Below are 8,497 nucleotides of genomic sequence, written 5' to 3'. Positions count from 1 at the left end.
GGGACTGTACGGTGTACATTTTAGGACATCCTCAGGATCAGACTTCAGTGTCAGACCTCAGATGAAAAGGTATATGGTCTGAGGAAAACCTCTGTCATACTCGCACCAAACTTCATCAGGTCTTCATCACTAAGCCTTCAGAGTTAGACTGAACGGCATCGCACGTTACGCCGTCATTTATAAGCTCTCAGAATCAGCCTGAACGGCATCGCACGTTACGCCGTCATCTATAAGCTCTCAGAATCATTCTCAACGGCATCGCACGTTACGCCGTCATTTATAAACTCTCAGAATCAGCCTGAACAGCATCGCACGTTACGCCGTCATTTATAAGCTCTCAGAATCATTCTCAACGGCATCGCACGTTACGCCGTCATTTATAAGCTCTCAGAATCAGCCTGAACAGCATCGCACGTTACGCCGTCATTTATAAGCTCTCAGAATCAGCCTGAACAGCATCGCACGTTACGCCGTCATTTATAAACTCTCAGAATCAGCCTGAACGGCATCATGAAAAAATATGTCACAGTGTGTATCAGGACAACAGCTGATTCGCCAGCAACGACGCTGAAGTTCGCTTCCAACACACACACACACACACACACACACACACACACACACACACACACACACACACACACACACACACACACACCTCGATTGCCTTCGTATTATCCTCGTCTTATTTTGAAAACCGGAAGTCATCTCGCTTGGTTCTAAACTAGCGCTAGCTTTGTCGGTGGACTCGGAGCATTCGCCGTAAGTTCTATGATACGGGCGCAGTTAAAATGTTTGTGCGGCTGGCTTGACTCCGCGAAGACGAACGACGGCTCATTTGACCGCAGTACATAGGCTAACAATAAATCATTGCAACAACTGAATGACTGGCCCCTTAGGGTTCACAGCATTCTCTGGCCATTTGTATCATTTTTGAGCTGCCTAAGTGAATTTCCCTTTAGTCTATCTATCTATCTATCTATCTATCTATCTATCTATCTATCTATCTATCTGTCTATCTATCTATCTATCTATCTATCTCCATCCATCCATCCATCCACCGTTTGAATAAAAAATTAAACTGGAACAACAGTTATTTCAAAATATAAATTCTTTATTTGAAACTGCATCTTTTATATTCATGGATTGCAGTGACGTCACGTCGAAGTGACCCCTAATACATCCATGAGTGACCCATACATGTGTATGGAAGTGACCGCTGCCGTATTTGTGTCCAATTTGACACTTCTCATCATGAGAGCATGCAAACCGCAGGATGGAAATGACAGTTTCTTGACAAAATGACAGGGTTTTTCATAGGCTACATCCTGTCTCGGTTTATTTCTCCATAATAGACAAACTCTATATTATCCCAAGTAGGACACGATTCATGAGTGAATTAATTTCATCCCATCGCAGTTATCTGATGGTGAGAGAACTTTTACATTTTTTCTCAATTGCTTTGGTGCTTTTTTCACATCACTCTTAACATTTGCACAACAGTTAGTGCATTTCTCAAAACAATTATTACCAACTGCAAAACCTAAGTGGACAACCTGCAAAAGCGCATCACTTGGTACACTTGCTCAAAATGGATAGTCCATCCCTCAAAAGCAAGTAATTATGTCAGTGAAACTGTCAGTGTCGTCAAAATGAGAAGTCCTGACATCATCGTTTTTGAAGAAGACAGTCAAATGGCTTTGTCATGTTTTCATTATGGCACTTTATTCTCTATGTGTTTTTCAATCCAAAAAAAGATACTACCTGAAAATACTCAAGACAGCACCATACACTATACAGCCATGTGAAGTAGGTCTACAGTTACACATTAGGCTACTGGATGTAGTGGAGCTACTGAATGTTTCAAATTTTTACTGCATGCTCTTTGCAATTGACCCTTTGTCAAGGCCCCGCCCCCCACGGTTACTGTTGCTAGGTTGGACAAACAATGGTCACGGAAGGGTTAACTCCCATTGGAAACCACTGAAAATTAGGCAGATTTAAATTGCTTGTAAGGAAAATTTTAATTAACTTATACATAAGAAAAATAGTGTCCATGATAGAGGACAGACGTGACTCAATAGCGATTGAACGGGCATTACCTGACTTTTCCGAAAAATGGGGAAAAATCATTGTTTTGGTCACTCACTAGCTAGTAGCTAACGACGCTAGCTAACGTTAGCTACAAGCTAACGCTTAATCTCCGCCGATCTCCCGTTTCTCCTCGTAAAACTTCACAAAGTTCAAAAGACATTAGCAGCGGTAATGTTACGTTTGCTAGATAACTTTGAAGGTATTAGATCTTCTCTGTCTATGAACACGACCAGAGAGTGGACCGGAGGATGAATGAGCTTCAATAGCACTTCAGTACAGCCAGGGAAAAACAGGCTCACTTCTCATGAGGACTGCACAACAACAACAAACAAAACTTTGCAGTTAACCCCTGACCTATGCCTAGAGCTCCCCCTAGTGGACCACCCCCAAACCCTATTATTAAGCTCAACTAACAGAAGGTTAAAGTAACCCACATAGCAGACGGGTCTGGGCCAGATCTGGCAGCAAGCCGGCACTTCTGGCCCACTGCTGGCATGGCAAGTGGTATGTGGCCCGAATGTGGGCCAGATCTGGCAATGGTGGCACGGTTTATGTATGGCATGCCAGATGTGGGCCAGATGTGGCAATGGTGGCACGGTTTATGTATGGCATGCCAGATGTGGGCCGGTTATGTTTGAGTGTATGTGGCCCATAACTCACACCCCAATAATCCACTTGTTACTTTAAGTTAGTGCATCAACCCACTATCCATCAAAACCTTTATTTCTTGGAAATATTCTGCCTTAGTCTGAAGGATTTTCCCAAAACCTAAGTTCTGCTGTGTCTATGTTTTGGGCGGGGATCTGTGTTTTCCCAGTGACAGAGCGCAGCAGACTGTTAACATCTCTCTCTTTTTTTTTTTTTTTTTTAAATACAAACATCTCTCCCTTACGAAAATGTACTTAAGAGTTACTATAGTTCACTATAATAATTGTAAAGTGTCCTATAGTGAGGTTATAGTGTTCTATGGTACGTGTTGCCAGCATTGGCATTATTATAGTTTATTCTATAGTGCTATTTTGTTTGCTATGGTAGTTTTAAAATATTCCAATAGTAACTTTTCTTTTTAGTATTCCTGTAGTATATTAAATAGTATGGCTATAGTACATTCTATAGTGTTCCTGTAATTGTTTTTCAAGCACACTATAGAACATTACTTAAGTAATCCTATAGTGTTATTATATTAGATGTGTAGTATTACTATGATGTTTGTTAAAGTATCACTGTAGTGTTTTCTGTTTGTTTTCATAGTATTTTTAAAATAATTTTAAATAGTATAACTGTAGCATATTATACTCTTTCTGTAGTTTTTTTTTAACAGACCACAAAATGTACACTCTCAGAAATAGCTACAGTACGAGTCCATTTCTGTCCCCTCAGGTACAACAATCTACATTAATTTACTCCATAGGACTCATTATTGGACCTCAAGGTAACTAGGATGTAGGCTTTTTGAGGACCAAAAAGGTATGTTCCCAAGCAGTAAAGGAACATTTACTGTTTCTTATGTTTAGTTACCACAGAAGGTTTTTTTTTTTTTTTTTTAAAGTAAATATTAACATGTTAATAAAATATTAATTTTGCTTTAACTTCTGAGCTACAGTTGAATTAGCCTTGAAATAATAGAAATATTTTTTGGAGCAGATATGAAGCAATGTTGATAAAATTATCCAGTCAATTCTGTAATTTTGATATAATACTGACTGTAAGAAAATTAAAAACAAGAAAGGACATCACTTCTGAACATTTTGACACTAAAATGGCAATTTTCAGACGGACACATCAGGAGAAAATGATCCATGTTTGTCACAGGCCTCTGGCTCAACAACACACTCTCGCGAGATTTGCCACAGATCTCCTAGGCAACGTCCAACAAACGTTCCGGGGGATATGGGGGGGAGGGGCTGCTCTCTGTTGCTGGGTAACCAGCTCTACTTTTGGCTGTTGGACTTGGCAGTTGACCAACGACCAACGGTCGCCGAGGATTTTCGCATTTCAGCAGCTGGCAGAGAAGAAATATCAGCAATGGCACTCGCTGTCCCTTTGACAGAGGAAACATGAAAAAGGATGCGTGAAACTGGCGTGGATGTGACCGGAGAGGAGGCGCAGAGATTCAGAGGTAACTAAATTTAAGTTAATTAAATTTAACTGGAGTGTCATGTCCGTTGACAAAACGTTAGCGACTTAGCGTTAGCATTAGCTTTAACATTATTGCCTGGCAACACAAAACGGCCTGTAGCTCGCCCGTTAACGTTGTTAAGTTAAAGATAACGTAACCTAACTTGGTTTTCAAAGTGGGGCAGTGTGTTGCTTGCTTGCAAAAGATTTTCCTCCTCTCAGTAACATTAAGTTATGTCAATTCGCGCTAACGTTAGCCGTCAGCTAATGTAAAATGCAGCTTCAGACCTCTGAAAAAAAAAGTCTGGCGGCGCATGTGACAGCTTTTTGGATCGTGTGTGTGTGTGTGTGTGTGTGTGTGTGTGTGTGTGTGTGTGTGTGCGTGCGTGCGTGCGTGCGTGCATGCGCGCGCGCGTGTGCCTGCCTGCGTGTGTGAAGAGCCGTGCCGCTCCCACCAGGAGCGATAAAGTTTAAACTCTTGGTTTGACTGTGTCAGTGACAGTGACTAGCTGTCAGACTAGTTATAAACTATGTCCTCAAGTGTTTCCTGTGGTGGACACACTGGACAGTGGCCTGTCAGATGTATGACAGCTTCAGGAGGACAAAGTTCTCCATTCACAACGTCGCCTGTTTTATGATTTGTATAAAGGTTGAAGTGGATACATAGGCATTTATTTAATACACTAATCAAATTATAGTGTTGTTTTGAAAAATTAACAAAACGTGGGCTGTGGGTTCTCAAACTGTTGATCTGGATAAAATATGATAGAGGAAATACTGAATGTTGTTGAATTTAATTTATCACAGCTAAGGCATGCTTTGGTTAGGGACAAGCTAGTAATATCTCCCTAGTTAAATTAGCTGAGTTTATCTTGACTACTTTCCTGTCAAGTGTGCAGCTATTTCATCTCCCTCTGTTTACTTTTTTCAGATAATGATGTGGATGGTGAAACAGCTGAGTGAGGCCTTTCAGACACCATGGTGCCCATTTCAAGGGTCGTTGAAAAAGCAGATCAAATTCAGTTAATTCATCAACAATCTCAAGGGGCCAGTCACTTCAAGGTGAGTGTGTGCATGATGCTTTCAGAGCTTTCCTTAGTTATGTTTATATGTCTGTAACGAAGCTTGTCAAAAGGTAGAAACTGCAAGAACCAGCTGGAAAAAACATATCTTAGGTCACCCAACCCATCTTGATAAAAAAGAACGCAACTCAATCCAAGTCAAGGACACAGTTAACTTGGTTGTTAGCTATAATTTGGACATAATGATTACTGTTTAAAGTCAGATATATTTGTAAGCAACCCCCCGCCCTCTCTCTCTCTCCCTCTCAAAACTCTCAGATGGCATCAATCGTTCATGGTGAGAACCCATCCTCCATCGAGGCTCACGTGAAGGTCCAGCATAGCCAGTACCAGAAGATGCACCCAGATACCAAGGACACCAACTGTGGTAAGTGAAAACGTATCTTAAAGTGATAGTTGGGATTCAGAATAGAATGTTAATTTGATATTTACATTTAAATTAAATTATTTTTATTTTTACACAGTCTGCGTGAAGCACTGGAGTGTCCGGCCCACACCTGGTCGTCCCTGGCAACAGGAGCCTGGAGGGCTGTGCTGTGAAGTTTTCCATGCTCGTCGCGGCATAGCCAGCATTTTTATATTTTTGGGACTTTTTTTGCCTTCAGTGGAAAGCACAGTCGAGAGAAAGACAGGAAATGGGGAGTCAGAGAGAGGGGGAACGACATGCAGGACCCGAACCGGGGCTGCCCGCTGAGGAAAAGGGAAAATACACCGGCCTAAAACTGCCTTGTTCAGATATCCATGTAGTTAACTTACTTCTGTCCATTATCATTATTACTGAAGTGTTAAGTTGCATGAGTTCATTTTGTGTTCAACATACAGATTTGTACAGAACCATCCCATCCTTAGTTGTACACTTTTTTTAACACTACAAAATCATTTTTCCCTCTCCTCAGCATGGTGCAGCTGGAGAATGCAAGGCAGCTAGCCTACTTTGTAGGAATGTGGCATGGCCAGTACATTGCGTTATCAGTGTTATCAACACTCAGCTTCAGTGAGTACATTTAAATTGAAATTATTAATACCCAGGGGGCAAAATTCCAGTTTTTTGGAAAACAGACACGGAGCGTTGTAAAAGATTTGACACCAGAAATGATATCTAGGAACTTTAAGGATTAAAACCTGGGTGGACAACCCGGTCAACTAGCTGCTGGAAAGCTACAGGGGCCAAAACCCCTTTCTTGGGTAATTTTGCTGGCAAAATTATGTAAGTGCACATATTTAGGTATTGGCACAGAGTATCTTGACACATAGGGGGAGGCATGAAGAAAAGATTCTGGGGTTTGTTGCAAGTCAATTTTAAGATATCACCCTCAACATCCCCAAAAATGGAAGCTTATGAATAAAGGAAGTTTTCTATATACACGTTAAGCATAGATATTCTCCATAAAGTGCTGAAAAATAATAATTTTCATGAGAATTTGTCAGGCGAACAGTAAATTTTTTTGGGTCTTTTTTGGGATGTTGAGGGTGATATCTTAAAATTGAGCTGCAACAAACCCCAGAATCTTTTTTTCATGCCTCCCCCTATGCATCAAGATACTCTGTGCCAAATTTTATAGTATTTTTTATATTTTATTATTATTCAATTTTATAGCCCAAGAAAGGGGTTTTGGCCCCTGTAGCTTTCCAGCAGCTAGTTGACCGGGTTGTCATCCCAGGTTTTAATCCTTGAAGTTCCTAGATATAATTTCTGCTGTCAAACCTTTTACAACGCCCGTGTCTGTTTTTTTGCTTTACCCCCTGGGTATAAATAGATAAAATTGAATTATGGTCTGGTTGCAGATCCACAGTAAACACCTGATTGAGACCCTGGGATTCTACAGGAGGATTGATGACAACACCTGCTCAAAGTTGCAGTTTCCTGAACATCGCATGATGCTCTGTCCCACCTGTCTTCACTCAAGTCTGGACCCAGTGACTCAGACACCAGTCTTGTCAAGACTGATTACAGGTATGCAGTGGTTAAGTTGCCAAATGCCAAAAAAAAAATCAATTTTTAATAAGCTAATACAGCTGGTCAGTTATGTACGTTGTACGTATGTATGTTGTTTGAGGAGATGTATTTAGGTTGTCTTAGCTAGCTCATTGGTGCTCAATTTAACAACAGATTGCTGAGTTTATCTCTGTGTGGGCACCATGCTCAGGTACTGCAGCACTTTAACTTTTGCATTGTTTCTGTTTTCTCATTGCAGAGAGGATCATGCCAGTCTGAACACCTGATGAACAACAGGAGTCTCAAGCAGAGCTGGTGACTGGCGAATCCTTTTAGTTCCAGTTTCTTGAACACCATGTTGAGCACCCTATACAGCCAAGACTGGACTCAGTCAGTACGTTTACATGACACTTGAAAAAACCGAATTATTGCCTTAATCCGACTATAACTGGACAACTGAAGTGCATGTAAACACCTTAGTCCGACTGAAATCGGAGTTGAGAACTCCGATTAAGACACCCAGATAATGCGATTGGAATTAGATTTTCTCCGTCATGTATACACCTTAGTCGGAGTAGAACTGGACAATGCATGTGTTCATGCTCCACAACCGTAGAGACGGCACCAAGTGGAGCAGAGAAGCCGCCCGAACCCGGCAAAGTAAAGAAAAAAACCCAACATCAGCGCCGATTCAATGCATTTCACACAGCGCAACCAGCAAGAGTGTTTTATTTATAAAAAAAAAAAAAGAGAGAGAGAAAGATGAAAAAAGGAAGCCCGTATCCTATTCTCAGCGTGAATTCGGCCCAGACTGGCGCGTCTGGTCGGGAACTGCAGTTGAGAATTTATTATTAAGCTTATAAGTTGTTTATATTCAGTTTTTTACCAGGTGACAGAAAAGTCAACAGGACAGGGGGGCGTATTAACCCGCTGAAGCAACGGGTGACGCCGCATGAGGGGGCGGACCCCGTCAGTTATTCGGTTTTTTCAGTTGCATGTATATTGAGACAAGGACAGAAGTCTGACTTGACGCCAAAATCGAATTTTGAGCCTAGCTGGATTAAGCTCTGCATGTAAACGTACTGAGTGACTCATTACTCTTGATCAACCAAGGGCAAGATGCATGATGTATTTATGATGTATGATGATATATATATATTTTTAAATGTATGTCTTATATGGATGACTTTGATTTGTGTAGTATGGTATTTGTGTATCAGTTTTGAGGGGGAAAAAAAACTTGAAATATGAAATGAAATGTACTTAAACC

The 8,497-nt window shown here is 41.0% G+C and overlaps 1 long non-coding RNA gene across 1 annotated transcript; it reads left to right on the top strand.

Moving 5' to 3' along the window:
* The first annotated feature begins 4,056 nt into the window (after positions 1 to 4,056).
* On the top strand, positions 4,057 to 7,239 carry LOC146960613 (uncharacterized). Its single transcript, XR_015035405.1, has 5 exons — positions 4,057 to 4,210; positions 5,141 to 5,271; positions 5,550 to 5,658; positions 6,188 to 6,285; positions 7,077 to 7,239. It is a non-coding gene; the product is annotated as an uncharacterized LOC146960613 (long non-coding RNA).
* Positions 7,240 to 8,497: the final 1,258 nt, after the last annotated feature.

Source organism: Trachurus japonicus, unplaced genomic scaffold (genome assembly GCF_045865225.1).
Source record: "Trachurus japonicus isolate A0001 unplaced genomic scaffold, Traja_1.0 AP030176.1".
Classification (NCBI taxonomy): Eukaryota; Metazoa; Chordata; class Actinopteri; order Carangiformes; family Carangidae; genus Trachurus; species Trachurus japonicus.
Note: the sequence above shows the minus strand (reverse complement) of the source record. Positions and strands in the feature narration are given on the sequence as shown.